This window comes from Staurois parvus, unplaced genomic scaffold, assembly GCF_062004578.1.
Source record: "Staurois parvus isolate SC_StPar_1 unplaced genomic scaffold, SC_StPar_1.0 ptg000562l, whole genome shotgun sequence".
Taxonomy (NCBI): Eukaryota; Metazoa; Chordata; class Amphibia; order Anura; family Ranidae; genus Staurois; species Staurois parvus.
In genome coordinates, this window is record NW_028318358.1 from 6,841,149 (window position 1) to 6,865,164 (window position 24,016).

The following is a 24,016-nucleotide window of genomic DNA, read 5'->3' on the forward strand; positions in this document are numbered from 1 at the left end:
TTACATGAAAGTAAGGTTAATAGCATAACTTAGATTACAAATGCAAAAATGAATACACCCCACAACAAAAACTAGTACATCTAGTATTTTATATGACCTCCATGATTAATAAGGACAGAACCAAGTCTGCTAGGCATGGAATGAACAAGTTGGCAACATATTGCAACATCTATCTTTTTCCATTCTTCAAGAACGACCTCTTTTAGAGCCTGGATGCTGAATGGCGAGTAATGCTCAACTTGTCTCTTTGCACTTCCCCATAGGTGTTCGAATGGGTTTAGATCAGGAGACATACTTGGCCACTGAATCACTTTCACCCTGTTCTTCTTCAGAAATGCAACAGTGGCCTTAGATGAGTGTTTTGGATCATTGTCATGTTAGAAAAGTGCATGACGATCAAGCGCACAAAGTGATGGTAGCATCTTCTCTTTCAATATAGAGCAGTACATCTGTGGATTCATGATGCGATCAATGAAATGCAGCTCCCCAACACCAGCAGCACTCATGCAGCCCAACAGAAGGCCACTGCCACCATCATGTTTCACTGTAGGTACCATGCATTTTTCTTTGTACTCCTCTCTTTTGCGATGCCATAGTTTTGAAGCCATCAGTTCCAAAAAATGTAACTTGGTCCCATCACTCCAGAGTACCGAGACCCAGTAGTCTTCCTTTTTTTCAGCATGGGCCCTGGCAAATTCTAGGCTGGCTTTTTTGTGGATGGGCTTTAGGAGAGGCTTCCTTTGTGAACGACACCCATGTATGCCATTCCTCTGCAGTGTCACGGAACACAATCACCCCGGTTTGGCTTTCTACTTCTTTAGCAAGTAAGAAAAAAAGAAGCAAGGTGACCATCGAGTGGCTAATGGTCACACCAATTAGATATAACTGTGCCACATCCCAGATTCGAAGAAAGAATTCTAAGTACAGCAATTATGGACTTTCTAGGCACAAGTACCACAGTATATAAAACCATGTATTTCTTTATTCATATAACTTGACTAAAAGAATATCAGTAATTTAAAAATATATACATTGCATTGACATATATTCCAATGTCTGCCCTCCAAAAAAGTGTTACAAATTCCTTTTAAGGACCCTAGGTGGAATTGAAGCAGTCCATTTTCTTTAGATATGGGGGGATCCACTGTTATATTTGGCCCAGAGGTCACTTCCTCAGGGGCTTGCAATGTAGCTATAGACTAAACTCCATAGCTACTCCAGAGATGCATTGCAAGCCCCTGAGGAAGCGACCTCTGTCGCAAAACATGTTGGGCCAAATATAACAGTGGAACCCCCCCATATCTGAAGAAAGTTGACCACTTCAGTTCCACCCAGTGTCCATAATAGGAATGTGTAACACTTTTTTGGGGGCAGACATTGGAATATCTATCAATGCAATGTATACAGTCAGGTCCATAAATATTGGGACATCGACTCAATTCTCACCTTTTTGGCTCTATACACCACCACAATGGATTTGAAATGAAACGATCAAGATGTGCTTTAACTGCAGACTGTCAGCTTTAGTTTGAGGGTATTTACATCCAAATCAGGTGAACGGTGTAGGAATTACAACAGTTTGCCTATGTGCCTCCCACTTGTTAAGGGACCAAAAGTAATCGGACAGAATAATAACCATAAATCAAACTTTCACTTTTTAATACTTGGTTGCAAATCCTTTGCAGTCAATTACAGTCTGAAGTCTGGAACGCATAGGCATCACCAGACGCTGGGTTTCATCCCTGGTGATGCTCTGCCAGGCCTCTACTGTAACTGTCTTCAGTTCCTGCTTGTTCTTGGGGCATTTTCCCTTCAGTTTTGTCTTCAGCAAGTGAAATGCATGCTCAATCGGATTCAGGTCAGGTGATTGACTTGGCCATTGCATAACATTCCACTTCTTTCCCTTAAAAAACTCTTTGGTTGCTTTTGCAGTATGCTTTGGGTCATTGTCCATCTGCACTGTGAAGTGGCGTCCAATGAGTTCTGAAGCATTTGGCTGAATATGAGCAGATAATATTGCCTGAAACACTTCAGAATTCATCCTGCTGAAGTCACATCATCAATACAAGAGAACCAGTTCCATTGGCAGCCATACATGCCCACGCCATGACACTACCACCACCATGCTTCACTGATGAGGTGGTATGCTTAGGATCATGAGCAGTTCCTTTCCTTCTCCATACTCTTCTCTTCCCATCACTCTGGTACAAGTTGATCTTGGTCTCATCTGTCCATAGGATGTTGTTCCAGAACTGTGAAGGCTTTTTTAGATGTCGTTTGGCAAACTCTAATCTGGCCTTCCTGTTTTTGAGGCTCACCAATGGTTTACATCTTGTGGTGAACCCTCTGTATTTACTCTGGTGAAGTCTTCTCTGGATTGTTGACTTTGACACACATACACCTACCTCCTGGAGAGTGTTCTTGATCTGGCCAACTGTTGTGAAGGGTGTTTTCTTCACCAGGGAAAGAATTCTTCGGTCATCCACCACAGTTGTTTTCCGTGGTCTTCCGGGTCTTTTGGTGTTGCAGAGCTCACCGGTGCGTTCCTTCTTTTTAAGAATGTTCCAAACAGTTGTTTTGGCCACGCCTAATGTTTTTGCTATCTCTCTGATGGGTTTGTTTTGTTTTTTCAGCCTAATGATGGCTTGCTTCACTGATAGTGACAGCTCTTTGGATCTCATCTTGAGAGTTGACAGCAACAGATTCCAAATGCAAATAGCACACTTGAAATGAACTCTGGACCTTTTATCTGCTCATTGTAATTGGGATAATGAGGGAATAACACACACCTGGCCATGGAACAGCTGAGAAGCCAATTGTCCCATTACTTTTGGTCCCTTAACAAGTGGGAGGCACATATGCAAACTGTTGTAATTCCTACACCGTTCACCTGATTTGGATGTAAATACCCTCAAATTAAAGCTGACAGTCTGCAGTTAAAGCACATCTTGTTCGTTTCATTTCAAATCCATTGTGGTGGTGTATAGAGCCAAAAAGGTTAGAATTGTGTCGATGTCTAAATATTTATGGACCTGACTGTATATTTTTAAATCACTGATATTCTTTTAGACAAGTTATATGAATAAAGAAACACATTATTATTATTATACAGGATTTATATAGTGACAACAGTTTGCGCAGCGCTTTACAATATAAGGGAGACAGTACAATTACAATACATTTCAGTACAGAAGGAATAGGAGGGCCCTGCTAGTCGAGCTTACAATCTAAAGGAAGGGGGAGATGATACAAAAGGTGATAGCTGTGGGGGATGATCTGATGGAGATGATTCAAGTACAGTTCTTAGGTGGAGGTGGGGTAGACTTCCCTGAAGAAGTGCGTTTTCAAATATTGCCTAAAGGCAGACAGGGTAGGGGCTGACCGGACATGCTGTGGTAGGGAGTTCCAGAGGATGGGAAAGGCTCTGGAGAAGTCCTGGAGGCGAGCATGGGAGGAGGTGATGAGGGAGCAAGAGAGGAAGATATCATGGGAGGAGCAGAGTGGGCGATTTGGCTGATATCTGTGGATGAGGTCGGTAATGAAGCTAGGGGCAGTGTTGTAAGCTGTGGTTAGTATTTTGAATTTTATACGTTGGGTTATTGGAAGCCAGTGAAGGGATTGGCAGAGAGGGGCAGCAGACGCTGATCGTTGGTAAGGTGTATGAGTCTAGCAGCAGCATTCATAATAGACTGAAGGGGGATAGCCTGTGTAACAGTAGGCCAGTGAGAAGGGAGTTGCAGTAATCAAGGCGGGATATAACCAAGGCATGAATAAGTTGTTTTGTGGTGTCATTGGTCAGGAAGGGGAGGATTATGGAAATTTTGAGGCGGCTGGATTTAGCAAGTGAGTGGATGTGGGGCCCAAAGGAGAGGTCAGAGTCTAGGATTACGCCTAGCACCCTGGCATGAGTGGAAGGACCAATGGTTGTGCTGTTGATCCTAATGGTAAAGTCGTGAGTGGGGGATCAGGGAGGAGGAAATATTACAAGCTCAGTTTTAGAAAGATTGAGTTTGAGGTAGTGATGTGACATCCATGCTGATATGTCGCTTAGTAGATTTTTGATACGTGAGGAGATTGAGGGGGTGAGCTGGGGAGTGGAGAGATATATTTGGGTGTCATCAGCATAGAGGTGGTATTGGAAGCCATGAGAGGTTATCAGTTGGCCCAGGGAGGAGGTATAGAGAGAGAAAAGGGGTACCCCAAGGTTCATGGTGGAGTCCATTCCATGATCAGCTGTTAGTGATATTATAACAACGTGGAAGCAACTGGGAACAACAGCAACTCAGCCACAAAGTGGTAGGCCATGTGAAATGACAGAGCAGGGTCACAGCATGCTGACACGCACAGTGCGCAGAAGTCACCAAGTGTTTGCAGAGTCAACAGCTAAAGACCTCCAAACCTCATGTGGCCTTCAGATTAGCACAACAACAGCGCATAGAGAGCTTTATGGAATGGGTTTCCATGGCCAAGCAGCTGCATCCAAACCTTACATCACAATGCGAAGCATTGGATGCAGTGGTGTAAAGCATGTGATTCAAATGAATGATCTGAAATTTCCCTACACCTGGATTGCATGTGAATCGCACAAGAATGCACAGATTGTTCCTGTGTGATTCATGGTGTGAATCAGCCCTCCAAACAGTAAACTTATTGAATAGAAAAGGCATATTAAAGTATAAGTAACGGCATTTTTTCAGATTTGAGACAACTGGAGAGGGTTTAGAATACATTTCAGGTTTTTATTGCTGTCTGGGACCCCATTAGGGAGACTCACCTTCTCTATTTGTCCTGTTTAAAATTATCCCAGAGGGGATATACTAAATTTTGGGTTGTCACCAGAACAAGAATACAGGGGATATCCTTCAATGAGGCACTAGTTCTGGTGACAAACAGGGATTCCCTGACTTTGGAGGGATTTCCTATCACTTTTGGTCTATAACGTTTCTTGTGTAACCTGCTACCTGTTCTCTACTGCTGACCCGATCTGCCTCTGACCACGTCTGAACTCCACCTGCACTGACCCCTAAATTGTCTCACCATTACCGACCTTGGCCTGGACCCTCACAACTCTTCTGATTTCAGCCTACATCTGACCTACCTATCAGTTACCAAACCAGCCTATCTGACTCTTTAGTATCTGTGCCTACCAACCTGTACCTGATTATCTGCCAAATCTATCATGCACCTGCTGTCTGCCTACCGTTTGAAGCACCAGTTCTTCCTCATTCTCTATAGTCTGCCATCTCTTCTGATTGGCAACCACAGTCCAGTCTCCATCTGCAGATGTACAGAAGATCCACCAACACTTGTCACCACGAGAACTGTTAGGCACTCTTGCCACTCCACGCTCTGGCACTTCCTGTTACCTAACCAAGGTTCCTGAACTGAAGGTATAAGTGAAGCCTACCTCTTCACGTCAGACTCCACCACCAGGTATGTGACAGATTTGTTTCACTTGTTACCTGGAATTGTTTTTTAACTAGTTTGGAAAACTAAAGTCCCCTTTACCAATCAACAGGATTGTGTACAGCTTAAAAGATAATTTCACCTTTGAGAACATGTTACATGTTCCACCCATTCTCTGTACTAACTGTCACTTTTTGAAAACAGCGTGGCCATGCAGAGCTCCACTCATATGGCCACATCATTCATTCACAGAGTTCTGTAAATTAATGAACTACAAGTCCCAACAGCCATTGAGGCTGTTTGCTTGTAGTTCCCAATTATTATTATTATACAGTATTTATATAGCGTTAAAAGGTTTGCTCAGCGCTGTACATTATAGTGGGGGACACAACATGAGACAATACAGTAACAAAACAAAACACGAGGGGTTCAAGGGACCTGCTCTTTTGAGCTTACAATCTAGGAGGGAGGGGATAGTGGTACAGGAGGAAGTGGCTGTGGGGGATGGAGTGGTAGGAGGAGTGGAGGAGATCGGCTGTTAGGTGAGGGCGGGGTAGGCTTCCCTGAACAGATGGGTTTTCAGGGTGCGCCTAAAGGTGAGGAAGGTAGGTGACAGTCTGATGGATTGGGGTAGTGAGTTCCAGAGGATGGGGGAAGTCCTGGAGAAGTCCTGCAGTTGGGCGTGGGAGGTGGAGACCAGGGAGCTAGAAAGTAGGAGGTCTTGTGAGGAGCGAAGATTATGGGTAGGGTGGTATTTGGGTATCAGGTCGGTGAGGTAGTTTGAGGCAGCATTATGAATGGCTTTGTATGTCTGTGTTAGTAGTTTGAATTTAATGCGTTGGGCAATCGGGAGCCAGTGGAGGGAATGACAGAGGGGGGTGGCAGAAGTGGAGCGGTTGGTAAGGTGGATGAGTCTGGCCACTGAGTTCAGGATAGACTGAAGCGGGGAGAGTCTGTGATGAGGTAAGCCAGTGAGGAGGGAGTTGCAGTAGTCGAGCCGTGAAATAATAAGGGATTGAATGAGTTGTTTAGTAGTGTCTGGGGTTAGGAACGAACATATTTTGGAGATGTTGCGGAGGTGGAGCCTGCATAAGTTTGCCAACGATTGGACATGGGGTTGGAAGGACAGGTTTGAGTCTAGAGTGACACCTAGGACTTTAGCTTGCGGGGTGGGACTGATGGTGGCGTTGTTGGTCATGATGGACAGGTTGGGGGGGGGACATGGGCTGGGGGGAAAATCAGGAGCTCGGTTTTGGAAAGGTTCAATTTGAGGAAATGGAGAGACATCCAGTCTGATATGTCGTTCAGTAGGTGGGTGATACGGGTGGAGACTGAAGGGGTGAGGCGAGGGGTGGAGAGGTAAATTTGCGTGTCATCGGTGTAGAGGTGATAGTTGAAACCATGGGAGTGTATCAGTTTGCTGAGGGAGGAGGTGTAGATGGAGAAGAGAAGGGGCCCGAGGACAGAGCCTTGGGGGACCCCAACAGAGAGGGGGAGGTGGTAGCGTTATAGGTAACGCTGAAGGAGCGTTGGGATAGATAGGAGGAGAGCCAGGAGAGAGCAGAGTCTCTGATGCCGAGGGAGTGTAGTTTATTAAGGAGGAGGGGGTGGTCGACTGTGTCGAAGGCCGCGGAAAGGTCGAGGAGTAAGAGGACTGAGTAGTGGCCATTAGCTTTGGCGGTTAGCAGGTCATTAGTGATTTTAAGTAGGGCGGTTTCGGTGGAGTGTAGGGGACGGAATCCAGACTGTAGTGGATCGAGGAGGTTGTTGTCAGTGAGGTGGGCGCTTAGGCGATTGTAGACTAAGCACTCAAGGAGCTTGGAAGGAAATGGCAGCAGGGAGATGGGTCTAAGGTTGTTCAGGTCGGTGGGGTCCAGGGAGGGTTTTTTGAGTATGGCGGTGATGTGCGCGTGCTTAAGGGGGGAGGGGAATGCGCCAGTAGAGAGGGAGAGATTGCAGATGTGGGTGAGGGAGCGTAGGATGGAGGAGGAGGGTGACCGGAGGAGTTGTGTGGGGACAGGGTCAAGGGGGCAAGTGGTGAGGCGGCCTTCTGAGAAGACCTTAGTGACCTCCTCAGTGGTAGCAAGTCTGAAGGAGCGGAGTGTTGGGGAGGTTATAGTGTGCAGGACGTTAGGTGTGGTGGGGGGTAGGGCGGTTGCGAGGTCAGAGAAGGGGAGAGTTGATGGGGTTATAGTGGGAGGGAGGCTAGGTGGGGAGGTAGGTTGAGCATTGGCGATGTCCTTACGGATTACGTTGATCTTATTTTGGAAGTGATTGGCAATCTCGTGGGCGGTGAGTGAGGTACTGGGTGGGGGTGGGGGGGAGAGAGTAGGGAGTTGAAAGTGGAGTAGAGCCAGCACGGACAGGTGGAGAGGGTGTTGATGAGGGTTACGAAGTAGGCTTGTTTGGCGGCATGGAGGGAGGAGGAGTAGGTGAGGAAGGTGGATTTGTAGAGGGAGAATGCTCGAGGTGATTTGGTTTTGTGCCATAATCGTTCCAGCGCGCGACTGCTTCCTTTAAGATTTTTAGTTTGGTCGTTCTGCCAGGGTTGAAGCGGTTGGAGTCTAATGCTACGTATGGTTAGGGGTGCTAAGGAGTCTAAGGCAGCTGACAGCGAGTCGTTATATGCAGTAGTGGCCAGGTCAGGGCATGACAGTGGAAGGATACTGTCGTACAGACGGTCAGCTGCAGAGTGGAGAGGGGCCGGGTGATGAACTCCCACGGTGCTGTTGAGCTCTGTGGTAGTTGTGTGACTTCTTGTCACAGTGCATCTGTTTGCCCATACGAGGTATGGGTACAAAGATACACTAAATGGTCTGCAGGAGTCCTGCATAGCACTAGCAATCTGATGATCGCTGGTGCAATGCTTTCCAAGCTTCAAAAAAAAAATATTAAATGTGCATTTTTTTACTTGCAAAAAATGGCCTTTTTTAAAGTGAATTTATCCTTTAACTAGCCCCAGAGGGGGCAAGTAACTAACCTCATCCATATTACTTGATCCCTGCCTTGAACAACAGAGATGAAGAGGAGCCTGGTATCTTTCAGCACTGGGTTGAAAGGGGATCCAATTTTTCTTTAGGAATCTCCCTCTGAAAGTAATCTTGTGATGAAGTTCATTTGTGCTTCTGAAGGCATACTGGAGAGCCTGCACACATGCGGCTCTCTAGCCATATGCCAAAAAATTTTTAAAAATGGAAAAAGATTTTAATGCTGAAAAATGGAATACACTGTAACTGTAGAAGGTCGCTGATGCCTTTAAAAGTATGTAGGATTGTAGGACATCTGGGGGATATAGAAAGCATTTTTTTCATAAAAGAAAAATCCTGTAATCCAGCATGATCTGATAGTAGAAATTGATTATACTAAGTGTTAGCTGAACAGATTGTAATACGTTCACTCTAGTACTAAGCATTTGTTCATCACTAGAGCGTTAATAATATCTGTTTATGAATGTTGATGTATTTATAGTGTCCTTTCTGAGTGAAAAAGCAAGGAGTCATGCCCGTGCTTAAGATTCCTAGACCATAGCACTGGCCTTAAGGGTGACATTAAAGCGATAAGCATCCCATTTTGCATAACACAAGCTTTGTTTTTCTTATGTGTTTGCAGGTAATTCCATCTCCCGTTGCCTAAGGTATAAAAATTGCTCCGTGAAACCCTTTGAGACTGATTTAATTCTCTCAATGTGAAGAAGCAAGAAAATTACAAAAAAAAATACCCAAGTCTATAAATAAAATAGGCATGAATGAGTGTTAACATCCATGAACTTGGAAAAGAGGCATATGTTACACTTATCTGCACTGATGCTGTGTCCTCAAATCTGTGCACGTCAGTGATGAATTGGGCGACTGTGGGTACGTAAGTCTTTGGGCTTAGGTGAACTTCAGACGATCCAGTGCACATTTGGCTAGATAAGTCAGGCGTGCGTGCAATTCATTACATGAAAACCTTACATTCCATATGTAACAAGTCTTTACTAAATTCTCTCCAGACGGAAGAGGAAAAAGTTTTTGCCAGAGACGGTGAAAAATGATTTCAAGATTTTTGTTTTTTATCCTTTTCCAGATGTTTAACCAGCTCCCTGGACAGAAAGAAGAGGCAACTTTGTGATATTAACTCATGAATTGTTCTACAATCCAGCAGTTGAATGAGGATATAGAATAGACAGATCTCTGAGGATGTAGAGAAGCACGGCATGTACAGGATATGCTCCCTGAACAAATCACATGCACAACATATTGGTTAGGCAGAGCTTTCCTTCCACTGATACATTCCTGCTACCACGAAAATAGACAAGACCTGATGATTAAATCATGCATGAGCAATCTTCTGACTTACTACATACTTGCCAACATTTGAAAACAATTACCACTTTGCTGTTTGGCAGGTGGAAGAATCTATAACCTTGTCTGTAAAATACTGTACAGACCCAGTTCCTTTACAACATCACGTATAAAAGCATGACAAAACCAATGCAGCAATTTTGTAATAAACATCCAGAATATGCCAGGCCTCACTTGCCAATACGTCACATATACTTCTATTGGTACTACCCATCCTCTGCAAGCAGCAGCAATCCACAGGTCACATCTCTCAGTAATGATCACCTTGCATTGCTCAATTCCTTACCACACTGAGGGTAATCATTGCTTCCCACTCCATATTACCCCATTCAGACCATGAATGAAGGTGATATTCAGGCAGGTAGACATGGCAACCCTGATATGCGATATTTTAAAGCTGAATCATGCACAAAGAAACTTAGAAAAGGAGCCTAGAACCCAGTGAATATCCATAGGGCCCAGTTACATCCTTCATGCAATAAACCAGTTGGATGATGTCTGGAACCTAACTGTCACTTCATAAAGGAGGATGCACTATTAGGTGTTTGATGGAGGTGCCCATGCTAGCACACCAGCAATGGGGAAAATGTTGTGTACCTTAAAGAGGCATTTATAAAAAAAAAATTCAAAGTCAGTAGCTACAAATACTGTAGTTGCTAACTTTTAATAAACAGGTACTCACAAGACCAAGAGTCCAGTACTGTCTTCACCTGGCTGGTTCTTTGTGTACCTAGTGCTTCCATCTCTGCTGTGGGAAGCCAACTGACTACCTATTGTTTCACTGCACATGTGCTAGACACACCATGCTTGCAGACTGGTCCCGCAGCCTCCTGGGATGTGTGTCATGTCCTAGGAGGTTGCAGGCAGGAAGGGGGAGGCTTAATTTCTGTTACTCTTGCCTCACAACAAAAACGGTAGTAGGAGCAGGTACCTGTCAGAAATAGGTACCATCTGAAAAATGGCCTGGGCAGGAAGAAAGTGAAAGTGTCCAGTATTTGAAGTGGTTAAAAGAATAGGAGTGGGGTGGGGGGACAAAACTTCTATTTTGCTTAGGGCCCCATTCCTCTTTAATTGGTCTCCACTGCTTTTGTTCTGCCTCCCTATTTGGATGGTCTATTGTAAAATGATGTATTTAAATTTGGCATTGGCATGTAGCGTCAAGTACCATGCATGCACCATTTTTAAATTAAGCAATTTTAATAAATGTAATTGAATGAATAGTATAGTAGTCTCATGATATTGCCAGAGCTAGAACCCCCCCATCCCAAATAAAGTATATGTGAACCCTTTTTGTATGCTCTAGTGGCCTCTGTTCTCAGCTGCATAAGGGGCTTAGACAAGTGGGGGTGGAGGCTGCAGGAGGCAGAGAAACAGCAGCATAGTTATCTCCCCAGTGAAGAGCTGTGCGGGGAGGGATTGTCGGCATAAGTCTGACCATTAAGTTACAATAGAATCCAAAGAAGTAGAATGCAAAGAAGAAAATTAACCACCTGGATATGCTTCTATTCCTGGCATAGTCAGTTTGAAACAGGAAAGCAGGGGGACTGGCAGGATCACCATGTATTTCACACACAGGAAGCAAGGCAAGGAGAATAGGATACTTTTTGACACAAGTACATGCTACAACAAACACATATCAGGAATATGAAATGTTGGGTTTACTTTACATTACAGCCATCCCCCTGCATTACCCAATATTGACTGACACCCACTTCCACACGTGAGACTGTCACATGTCTAACTCCCAATTATACAGTAAAGCTTACCACCCCTTGCCTAATGAACTTATTTTATGAAATGATGCCTCCCAGGGTACTGATCTGTGAACACCTGCTATAAGAGACACATGCCTGAAACTTCTACTTATGGCAACTGAAACCTACTTATACTGTGGGGATTGATGGGCTTCTATTCACATATTCCAAAAGATATTTCTTACGACATATCCCTTCCCTTTACCCCCAATTTACACTCCTGCCCATGGTTACCTTAAGCCTAGTACACACAATCAGAAAATGGTACAAAGCAGTTGTACGATAATCTGATTGTTAATACACAGCTTTCATCTGAAATTATTCAAAGGGGCAAGCACAAAAAGTTTTCTCAATACAATTTTCTCAGCACAAAAGTTTTACAATACCAGATCATATGATATTTGTTTAATAAGTACAGTTTTCATTTGAAAACACATTGCATCACTTCAGAATTTTTATTCTGTCATGCAAGAATTTTTGTAACTTTAGTAACCTCTTCACTTTCGATATGGGACTAGCATGCAAAAAAAAATGGATGATCATTCGTCCAATATTCTCACCATGTGTACGAGGCTTTAGCCCACTGTCCTAGACCGAATGGCTATTCAACAGAACCCCTGTCTATACGATTGCTCTTTCTTTTAAGGAATCAATGGCCACCAGGGGTGGACTGACCATTTGGAAACTCGGGCACTGCCCGAGGGCCCGGGGTCAGTAGGGGGCCCCATGAGATGCCCCTGGTACCTTTTTCATAGGCTTTTTTGACTTTTGGCAAGGACACAGGGGCCCCTTGATCCCCTATTGCCTGGGGGCCCCATGAGTTGTCAGTCCGCCCCTGATGGCCACCTACTTATTAACCTAATTATACCATTCTTCCCTGGGAGAGACTCCCACCATAAGAATGACATACATGCATCACCCCAGGACAGAGAAAGAAGTTAGAAGATTACTTGATCAGCAAGCTTAGGAATTTCAGTTTAATTTGTTATATGTTATAAAGCTGGTGAACACTGTACAAGTCCCCATTTATGAGGATATGCACAGTCCCTTTTCAGACTGAAAGCCGCATTCTGCCCCCCACAGCCTGACAAGTCCATCAGCATGGCCACTTTTTGTATATTTTAGGGATGTTTAAAAATCTCTACATTGGTAGAGATTATGACAGGTATCCTTTGTTTCAGCTTGGCACATCAACACACAAAGAGAAAAGCGGTCTTGTTAGTAACTTATATGTAGGTGACTAAACTTCTGGCATATTTAAATATACATCAAAACTATAATTCAAACACAGCTATCTCTTTTATCATTACAAAAATCAGTATGAGCTGCAGTCAATTGAGTTTGCCTATACACAGCCTGTCAAGGTCTTCCTGTAAAGCACATTCTGAGAGAATGGTGACATCTGAGTGCTGTAGACAGGAGGAAGCATTGCTTCAGCCTTCTCTCCTTCAGTGATCACTCTGTTTAATGTAGTGTTATGGCAGTTAAAAGGGTGAAAGGAAGCCTACTGCACAGACACCAGGATTTATATGATTGTGTCATCTGTGGGCCCACAAGTAAACATCTTTGATGATGCCTGAACAAAGCTAGCCTGAGAGGAGAGTGGAAAATTAAGGCATTGTCAGGGGGAGTCTTAGGACCTACCTAGAGGTAGTGAATATGTGTTTTACACTTACATATAATTCATTAGCACCTAACATGAAAATATATATGCCATGTTAGAACCACTTTAACGCCCTCCATATATTTTGATCATTGTTTTCAATAACTGGGAAATGCAGAGGGTCAAGGATATATTGAGAAGAAATGTGAATCTGAAGCACCCATTACTGCTCACTCAGACTTTCAAATATGTTTTCCTTAGAAAACGAAATGAAACTGTCATTGCAAGGATATTCACACATTTTCTAAGTAATAGAAGAAAATGAATGGCTGGCTTGGCAGGTTTGTCTTGCAATAAATTAATGTATTATCTAAAGAAAATAGCCACAAATATTGTAAAGTGGCTAGACAGTATGTAAGCAGCTTGGTTAGTATCATGTACCTGGTGAAGAGTAGAATGTAGTGGAGGTCCCTCTTGCACCTCCTGCCCAACACCCCTGAAGGTAGAGTCTGAGATGGTGAGGGCATGGAGTGGCCAGAGTAGCTGGCTGATGATGTCCACTCTTTAGGTGGATAGAGCTGGAAGTTGCAGTCCTCAAAAAAAGATGCCGAAGCAGCTTGGAACCAGAGAAGTAGATGTAAGCAAGGCCAGGAAGCAAGCAGCAGTCAATGACAACTGGGCAGCATGGCAGACAGAGCAAGACAAGGTGGCAGACCAAGGTCACTAATAGCCGGGTAAAGCAATACAATACAGAATCAGCAGGCAGAGACAAGTCCAGTAAACAGACTGAGGTCACAGTAATCAAATGAACAAGGTTGAGGCAAAGAGCAGAGATGAAGTCCAGGGAGAAGCTGGGTCATACACAGGTAGGCAAATAAAACAGATCAGGTCTCAGGACACAAAGAACAAGCTGAGAACCATTCAGCAACTTCTCCCAGTGACACATCCATTTAAATAGGCTGCTGGTCACCAAGTATGCATGCCAATTGCTACGTGCACACGTGCCGGGTGATCACAGCACATCTGGTGTTGCCCTTTCACCCAGAATTACGAGCAGCAGAGGATGAACAGCATTGGTCTCTTGAGAATCCGGTTTACCTTACAGTTAGCTTGCAAAATAAAGGAGAGAGATGAGACCATTTTTATATTCACGTAAATAGTAGAATAAATTATTATACAGGATTTATATAGTGCCAACAGTTTGTGCAGTGCTTTACAATATACAGCTGTGGACAGGCACAAGTCAGGAGACTTTTCTATATGCACTGTAAAGGGGAGACAGTACAATTACAATAAAGTTCAATACAGAAGGAATAGGAGGGCCTTGCTCATGGAGCTTACAATCTAAAGGGAGAGGGAGATGTGCTAGTGGAAGCCAGTGAAGAGATTGGCAGAGAGGGGCAGCAGTCATGGATCGGTTAGTAAAGTTTATAATTATTTCAGAGACAATAGCCACACATATTGTACAGGGCCTAGACAGTATGTAAGCAGCTTTTGTAGGCCACAGTTAATTAAAAAATTAGCGTATATATAATTTTAGAGACAATAGCCACATACAGCATTTTGTATAGTGGCTGGACAGTATGTATACAACTTGCTAAGACTGCAATGTAAGGGGGAGAGACAAAGCATATTTTAGCCATAATTAAAATTACAGTTTGTTATTTCAGAGACAATAACCGAAATATTGCACTGTCATGGGAGTGTATATAAGCTTCTTGATTAGGCCACAACATAAGAGAAAGAGACCAGCCAGTTTTTATCCTGAAAAATTAAGTGATTTATTTCAGAGCCAATAGCCACAAATATTGTATAGTTGCTGGACAGTGTGTAAGCAGCTTGATTAGACTGCAATATAATTGTATAAGAGGGAGAGACAACGCAGTTTTTAACAAGAAAAAAAATAAGAGAAAGAGACAAGGCAGTTTTTATCCTGAAATAAAAATTAGAGTGTATTATTTCAATGATAGTAACCACCAATACTGTATAGTTTCTAGAGAGTATGTTAGCAGCTTGATTAGGCCAATGTTTTTATTCAGAAAGTTGTTTGGTTTTTATTGAGACAATTTATTTATTTTTTAATTTTGATGTCTTCTAGCACTGAATCCTATTATCGATACCCAGAAGACACAGATATTTTTAAGTGCCAAAGCATTGGACTAGGCTTAAAAATTGGAGACACAGGGCATGGTTTACCTTTCAGCAAACATGACAAATTTTGCAACTGAAGTCCAGCTGTGGAAGCCTTGTGTGTGGCATCTTTTTAAGGTCACAGCATTAATATAGGTCAAAGACTATGAGGCCCAATAAAGGATTGGTCCCCACAGCAAATACTTAAAAAGTATGCTGCTAAGACCAAGCTAAAGAAAAATTGGCCCAGCTGCTGAGAAATCGTGTGACATATTTGTAATGCTTAAGTGCCAGAAAAGGCCAGGAGAGGTGGTTGGAGCTGGTAATGGGAGCAGACCAGGAGAGGTGGAAAGAGCTGGCAATTGTGGCAGTGGCAAACAAGAAGTGTCAGCAGCTGGTAGTGGTGGCCATGAAAGTTGGTAAAAGCAGGTAATTGTGACAGGTCAAAAGAGCTGGTAGGGGTTTTGTAATCATTGCTGATCCAGGATTGCTTCATTTTCATGAAAATTAGCTGGTCCACAGTGTCAGGGGACAACTGAATATGTCTCTTGTAACAAAACCACCTGCAGCACACTGGCCACATGGTAAGCCAAGAGCTCCAGCATGTACATCTGGCAAGAGGCTGCAGCTGCAGGAACATCACTGGCAATTGCTGCTTTCCATCTGATGTTTCCTCCCTCAATGTTCCTTGTTCGTTCTTCCTCAGCATCAGATAACAGAACTTCTTGTGCAACCTGCTGCAGCAAATAATTGATCTTGTGCTGTAATAATTCCACTGACTCCTCCACTCCACTCCTATTTTGCAGAGCTATGGCAGGATCAGCAGAATAGGAGCAGGATGAAGAAGAGAGCACATTAATGTTTTAAGCTACAATACATGTAAGGTCAAATAACGCATGTGTTTGTATCTAGCAGATGTCACTGCATGGTGTGCACAGTGCCTCCTCTATGTTTGTAGTATGATCCTGCACTCCTCCTGTCCACTAGGGTACTCATTTTTCACTGGGTGTTCTCTTAGGGTAATTAGGTGCAGGTCCTTTTAAGGTTATTGTGTACCCATAATACCATATAGACTCATTTCATACACATGTAAAAAGCAAAAAAGGGTAGAAGAGCCTCCAATGGTGTACTAAAACCTCAATTATACTTTATTTACTAAAAAGATGCACTCACATTGTGTTTAAAATTAGCCAGCATATCATAGAATATTCATAAATACCACAATTGTTTGTGTTAGCGTCACTTCCAGTCCTCGAACTCACAAGGCTCCGCCCTATTCATTACATCACCTTAGGAATGTACTACTAAAAGAGATCACATTTGTTTAGAGGCAGCGCAGTATTTAATATCACAAAAATGTAACTGTGGTTTTGGGTAGATTTGTTTGTTTAATTCAGTATTTGTGGTGTGATCTAGGGAAACTGTAGTTCTAGTGGTGGATGTGTTTTCCAAGTGAGGTAGTTATGGGCCTAGTAGCCCACTATTATTAAAAGGCAAAAGTGAAGCAAAAGTCTGACATAAGATGGGTTGCCCACAGAGGAGTTTTTCTCCAGCAAGATACAAATAACAACAGTAACAAAAAAAAGGCCAATCCACCTGGCTATGCTTTGGCAGCATGACTGCTGCTATTACACTGGCTTTTCTCGGGTCACTTAGCCTCAGTTCGCAGTACCTCGCTGCATGGGTCTACTCCTGGCCTTAAACAGGGTTCTCCAGCCCCCTTGGGTTCCTCACTTTCTCAGAGACCTCCATCCTTCCTATAACCCCCTTGGGTTCCTCACTTTCTCAGAGACCTCCAGACTTGCTCCAGCCCCCTTGGGTTCCTCACTTTCTCAGAGACCTCCAGACTTCCTCCAGCCTCCCTGGACCCGGTAACCAGTTACATTTTTTTCAGTTTCCCAGACCCTCTCTTGGTCTCCCAAGCCTGCATAACTGTCCTGGTTTTCCCAATCGTTTGGCAAGACGTTCCCCATACAAGGGATGTGGTCTCTAAAAGGCATCACTAGCTCTGCTGGCAGGAGTCTGTCTACACATGGCAGGGACTTCAACAACTGCAACCCCAACTCCTTGAGCTATCACCAGTCCGCCATTATAAGGACTGTGTGCACCTGGGCACACATCCTGCTGGTTGTCCACAGCATCTAGACACTTGAGTTGGAAATTTCTTTCCTCCTAAAGCACTTTAAAATTTCTAAACTGCAGAGCCCCATCCAGAAATATCAAAATCTGGAGAAAGCTGCAAAAACAGTTTTCTCCGCTCAAAACCAAGGCTCTGTACTACTGCACTCAGCAAATGTGCAAATCCTGTGTCACGCACACCCACACACACACGCACACATGGAGCTTCAGTAACTCCAGGAGCTATTTAAAGCCCATTGCACCCTTAAAATACATCTTTTTTCTTCCTCCTGGCAGGGATCTCTCCCTCACGCAGCCATGCGTCGGCGCCGGATCCCTTCAAGCCGCGGCGGTGCAAGTGCACATGCGCGGGAGCGTGCGGGTGTGCATGCGCAGGAGCGTGTGAGTGCACGCATGCGCACTTGCATACACGTCACTGCAAGGCGGGCTATTTAAACCACCAGCACAGTTTAGCCTATGCCTTCTAGTCTCTAACTTTCTGCACTTCATAACTTGATTCTGTTGCCTGTATCTGATCTGACCCTGACTAAGAAAGAACTCCGCCTGCACCGAACCGGCTTATCCCTGACTATCCTGCTCCCTTGTACCTGATTTGCTCGATTGATCCTGACTTGGCCTGTCTGACACTGCTGCACATACATACCTGTATCTGCACCTGGGCTGTATCCTGGTTTCCGCCATACTTACCTGCTGCTGCACCTACGTTCCTGCACCTGGCCTGCACCCTGGTTACCGCCATATCTGCCTGCTGCCGTACCTACGCTCCTGTGTCCGCTCCTGGTCTGCATCCTGGTTGTCGCCATACCTGCACCCACGTTCCTGCATCCACACCTGGCCTACATCTGGATCTTCTGGGTCTTCACCTGCCTACCATCAGACCCACCCGGCACTCGTGCCACTCCTGGCTCCCACTATCAGGGGTTCCGAGCGGGAGTAGTAAGAGTACGCCTCCTCTCCACGCAAGCTCCCCAACCAGGTATGTGACACCTCCCCAGTGAATCAAGGCAGCTTGCCAAACTGATGAAACAGTAATAGAAAGGTAATTAAATATAACTGAAAACATGGAGAATGTACAACAAAAATGAGAAAACATTGAAACTGTGAACTTTAAAATGTAAATTGATAGGCTGTCCATGATGGTGATTCTGAGCTGACCTTACCTATCCTGTTCTTTATTGCAGTCATGCAACATTACATTGTCCTCAGATCATGCAAACCTGGCATTTTAAATATTACTAAAGAAAAAACTTAAATTTTTGTTTTGGATAGAGTGAAAAGGATTAGAAAACCTGTCAGGTGTTTTGTTGCTGTCTGTGTACCAATTAGGAAGATTCACCCGCTATAGTTGTCCTGTGTATCATTATCCCTGAAAGTGAAAGTAAAAGAAAATCCAAAAACATTAGGCTGTCCCAGACTGGTAATGAAGGGGAAATCTTTAATTGGGGAAATTAAAAGAGAAAAGCAAAAAAAGGGAACTTTAAAGGCATCCACAAAAATAATGCTGACTTAAAAAATAGAAAGTTTATTACCAAAATATATGAATAAAAATGGCATGGGATGTGGCAACAAGCTTGATCAGATTGGGCTCCTTTTTGTCCCATTAGGGACACTAGTTCTGGTGAGCCTGGTGACACCAAGGGATTCCTTCGTGTTTGAAGGGTTTCCTATTATTTCCTGTTTTGGCTATGAGACAGGAAGTGGAGGGAAACTTCCCCAACGGGACAAAGATGACAAAAATAAGACTTACCAGGGTTTTAACTACTTTAATTAATATGGTGATTTTTAAGGTCCTCTCTACTGGGGAAACATGATGGATGCCATTGCTAATATCTTGCTCTAAAAAGACTAGCTGCCCAGTTGTTTCCAGCACCAGTGACTGCAATATTTTCTGATCTAATGGACAAAAAAATTATACAGTTTCAGAATTCCTGTCTTCATTTTTAGTCAAAGAGCTAAAGCTCTGGGATCTGCATGGCAGCCTGGGAGAAAAAGAATTCAAGAATGGCAGCCACCCTTCTTCCATTTCTCTTTACACAGCTTCCCTTTAAATTCCTTTTCAATTCTCCACCAGGATTCATTTTCTGAGGTTAATCTCCCACCAATCTGTCAACAATCTCCTGTGGACACACACAAGATGACACTATAAATTTCCATTGGGTAATCTTGAGGTTGACGTCCCCCATGAAGCTTTTCCAAACTGATCACCGAGCTTGCTTCAACATTTACCACTGCAAGCATACCACGCTATTATTACATGAGCTTTAACATATAATTAGCTATCTATAATAATACCGTGCAACTATGTTCTTGTTTATCAGAAAAAATGTAGCCTAAGGTAATTAAATTAATGAAGATTTTATTGATAGATGACATTCTAAGTTAAATGTTATCTTGCACTAATTGCAAATCTTGGGACTGTGCATAAATAACTCACACACAACAGTGACATTTACAATCAGTATTCATGCTACTCTGTATAGGGATTTGTACATTAACCTCATCATTCCCTTCCCCAGTTTCACAGCAGACAACAGGCAAAAAAATGCCACTGTCACAGTCTCACATTTCACTTTATTGTTATACGACAGGTATGAATTGCCTGCTGATTGTGGGAGGAGGCGGTATGTTAATAAGCATACCTTTAGCTAGCTGTGCCATAACTCAAATGAGACACATGCAACACTTGTGGATAACAATTGGCCACATGTATTGATTGAGAAGCACTCACTCTTGTTTTGCATGCTCAGTTTGCACGTTTCATATGTTTGACTTTATTTTGTGTAGTTACTTTATTATATTATTTTATCAGTTACTTGTACACCAAAACCGTTCAAAGAGTAAAACTACCCAGACTTGTGTGTTTGCATAGGTGTACATGCATTTCTTTAGCTTTCAATGTTAGGATTATAATTTGGATCAGGTAATGCTTATTACAGAGAACCTGAACTGTGGAGGTTATGCCCAATCAAGTAGAGGTTGTTATTTCCTATAGACTCCCAGCAGCTGATCTCTCTCAATTAGCTCCCGTTCACAACACATTTGTCATGTGATTTGACAGTTCAAAATCGCATGACAAGTAGCACCCTGTTTGTGACTATGGAACCGTTCAAATCGGTGTGACTTGCACTGATTTTTTAAAAAGGTTCCTCCTATTTTTGGCAGTGCATTGACATCTGTGCATGAAGTCGCACAGATGTCGGCAAGCCACACATGAAATTGGACTACCCAACATATTTGAAATTGTGCTACTTCGGCTGAAGTAACACAATTTTAAAGCTGCATTCGGTGTGAACCAGGGCTCACTGACCTACTATGTCTTGTTCTACACCATCTCTATGTGTAGAGGCAGGGCTGCTCATAATTGGCTGGTAATCTTGTAAGCAGGTTGGAAACTGCTTGGCAAGTTAGCAGCTAGTCCAGGCTGGGAGACGATGAGGTTAAGCCATTTATTCTGCGTTTCTGGGCTTTTGGGTCTCAGCCAGCCCACCTCTGCTATAAAAAGGGGGAAGGCTGAGGTCCATCACCAAGCTTTTTCTGGCTGGATTTGAGTTGAAAGTGGGAATGCTGCGACCAGCAGTCTGCTACACCAAAGATTCTGGAGAACCACCAGAGATGGTCTTCACCTAAATGGACTTTTAATTTTCAAGATACGCCAGGGCAGCCACTCTTTAATAGTTAGCTTATGAAAATGGAATTGTTCATCTTGGACTGTACTGACTAGATTTATTAACTAAAAATTACATGAACTGTCCTAAGCCTGGTCTGAAGTTATTCAAAGGGGTACATGCTGGTGTATCCAAAAGAACCAATGTCTGTAAAGTACATATGGAGTATGGAGTCACACTACAGGAGGTTACACTACAGTAAGAAGGGGTTACCTCCGCAAGTCAAGGAAGAGTAATGTTGCTAAGAGTAGTCAAGCACAAGGTCAAGACACAAGCTACCAGTTATAGGTGTAGTGCCTGGTAAGATGGCAGGTTCTCCAGTAGTGAGGGGGTTGCTGTCTAGCTCCTTTCCAAGTGGTCTATCAGTGGGACCCCATTCTGTTACTGGAAGTGAGGTAACAGAGATACGGAAGACTGATGAACGCACAGTGTGTATGGCATGGGACAACACTTTTTCAGAGGAACTGGAAATCTCTGCACACAGTGTAAGCTCATCTCAGAGTTGGGGAGTTGCCTTAATGTCAGATCTTTCACATGACAGTAGATCTACCTAGCATTGGTGAGTGCGCTCTGTGCTTATTGGTACCCCATGTGCGCATGTGCGAAGCTGGACGTGCTCATAATCTGATGACTGTGTAATGATCAAGAGATTCAGAAAGCATAGATTTAAAGAATAAATAAAGCAGAAGCAGGGAGATACTTGTACTAGGTCTTTGGGTATAGTCTTCTGTCCAGCAAGGAGAAACAGTGAACAGCATAGTAGTGACATCACCAATTAATGGTCAAAGTCACAGTAGATGATCATGTTTATGTCATCTCACAATCTTAGGGAATCAAAGGTAAATCCTTTAAAAGTACTGCTTAGGTGCATGTGGCATTTTTAGATGTTTCCATTTTTAAGTTCAGGTCCACTTTTATTAGAGATATGTAATTGAAAAACTTAAACATATGCTGGAGGTGGAGGGAGGAGGGCTTTATTCCAAAAAAAAAGGTTTATATTGTACTTCAAAAAGGATGATATTAGAACACTTCACATTCTACTCATATCGATCCGAGATCATCATATCCACATCCGTATTTTCTCATAAATACTCAAAACAATTCATCTCCCTTTAGTGAAGATGTAATTGGATGTTTTGGGTATAATTCACTTTTCACAATGTACTCACGTTTTCTTTTCTTTTTCTGTGACTAAAATAAAGACCACCGTGAGATCTTTGTTGGAGAAACATGCACAACTACGTTACACCTTGGTGCTCTATTGGGCCCTTTGAAGATAGGTCAAATAGATGCATTTTTAAAAAGCCCTGGAGACTAATTTTCAAAGGCAACTGATAATCTTCAGTCAAATAAATTGTGTGAATATTAACTTCAATTATTTAAACACATGGAAAGCAATTTCTGTTTACTTAATTCACCTGTACTATAGTGGATAACTGGAGTGAATATCCACACAATTTATTGTTTGAAGATTCTCAACTCCTTTAGTAAATCAGACCATTGGTGTACATTGCATCTAGCAAAGTGATGTAGGCCTGGGCACAATGTGCATGACAAGATGCCGTGGTGCGTCCTTCCCTTTTTCTTTGTTACTGCCCACATTTACCATTATTATTATTATACAGTATTTATAAAGCGCCAATAGTTCACTCAGCGCTGTACATTACAAAGGGGGGACAGAACATGTGACAGAACAATAACAATACAATGCAAAATATGAGGGGATCGAGGGCCCTGCTCTTTCGAGCTTACAATCTAGGAGGGAGGGAATGGTGGCACAGGAGGAGATAGCTGTGGGAGATGGAGTGGTAGGAAGAGTGGAGGGGGTAGGCAGATTAGCAGGGGGTGGGGTAGGCTTCCCTGAAGAGGTGGGTTTTCAGGGTGCGCCTAAAGGAGAGGAGAGTAGGTGATAATCTGATGGGTTGGGGCAGGGAGTTCCAGAGGATGGGTGAGACCATGGAGAAGTCCTGGAGGCGGGCATGGGAGGAGGAGACCAGGGAACTAGAGAGAAGGAGGTCTTGTGAGGAGCGGAGTGTGCGTGCTGGGTGGTACTTGGATATTAGGTCGGTGATGTAGTTGAGGGCAGTATGGTAGACGGCTTTGTACGTCAGTGTTACGATTTTGAATTTGATCCGTTGCGCAATCGGAAGCCAGTGGAGGGATTGGCAGAGGGGGGTGGGGGAAACGGAGCGGTTGGAAAGGTGAATGAGTCTGGCAGCCATATTCTGGATCGACTGAAGCGGGGATAGCCAGCGGCAAGGCAGGCCAGTAAGGAGGAAGTTGCAGTAATCGAGTCGTGATATGATGAGGGAGTGGATGAGCTGTTTAGTGGTTTCTGGGGTTAGGAACGTGCGGATTTTGGCGATGTTGCGGAGGTGGAGTCTGCATGGGTTTGTTAAAGATTAAACTTGGGGCTGGAAGGATAGGTTGGAGTCCAGAATGACACCAAGTACTCTGGCCTGCGGGGCAGGTTTGATGGTGGCGTTGTTGGACATGATGGAGAAGTCAATGGGGGGTGGTGTGCGGGCTGGGGGGAAGACAAGAAACTCAGTTTTGGAGAGGTTCAGTTTAACCTCCCTAGCAGTATGATTATTTCAGATTTTTGGTGCTGAAAGCGCTACCATTATTTTGCATGGAAATATGTAGTTTTTTTATTGTAGGCTGTAATATTTAGGAATAACTCACTGAAATCTGTCCGAACAAGAGTCTATTAAACATCCCGGGTATGATAAAATTTGAAACACAAAATCATAAATTATAATTTAATAAATAATCATAAAAAATAATAATATAATAATAATACATTTAATTCAATAATATAATCAAACCAAAAACACTGAAATTTGAAATATAGCGCCAAGTTCGCACATAACTGAGCAAAGTCGCAAAATTGTTTTCAGTGTCTGATGATGAATTTCCCCACAAATCATTATCACTCAATTCTGCAAGTGGTTCTGATTTACTATCGCTGTTCTC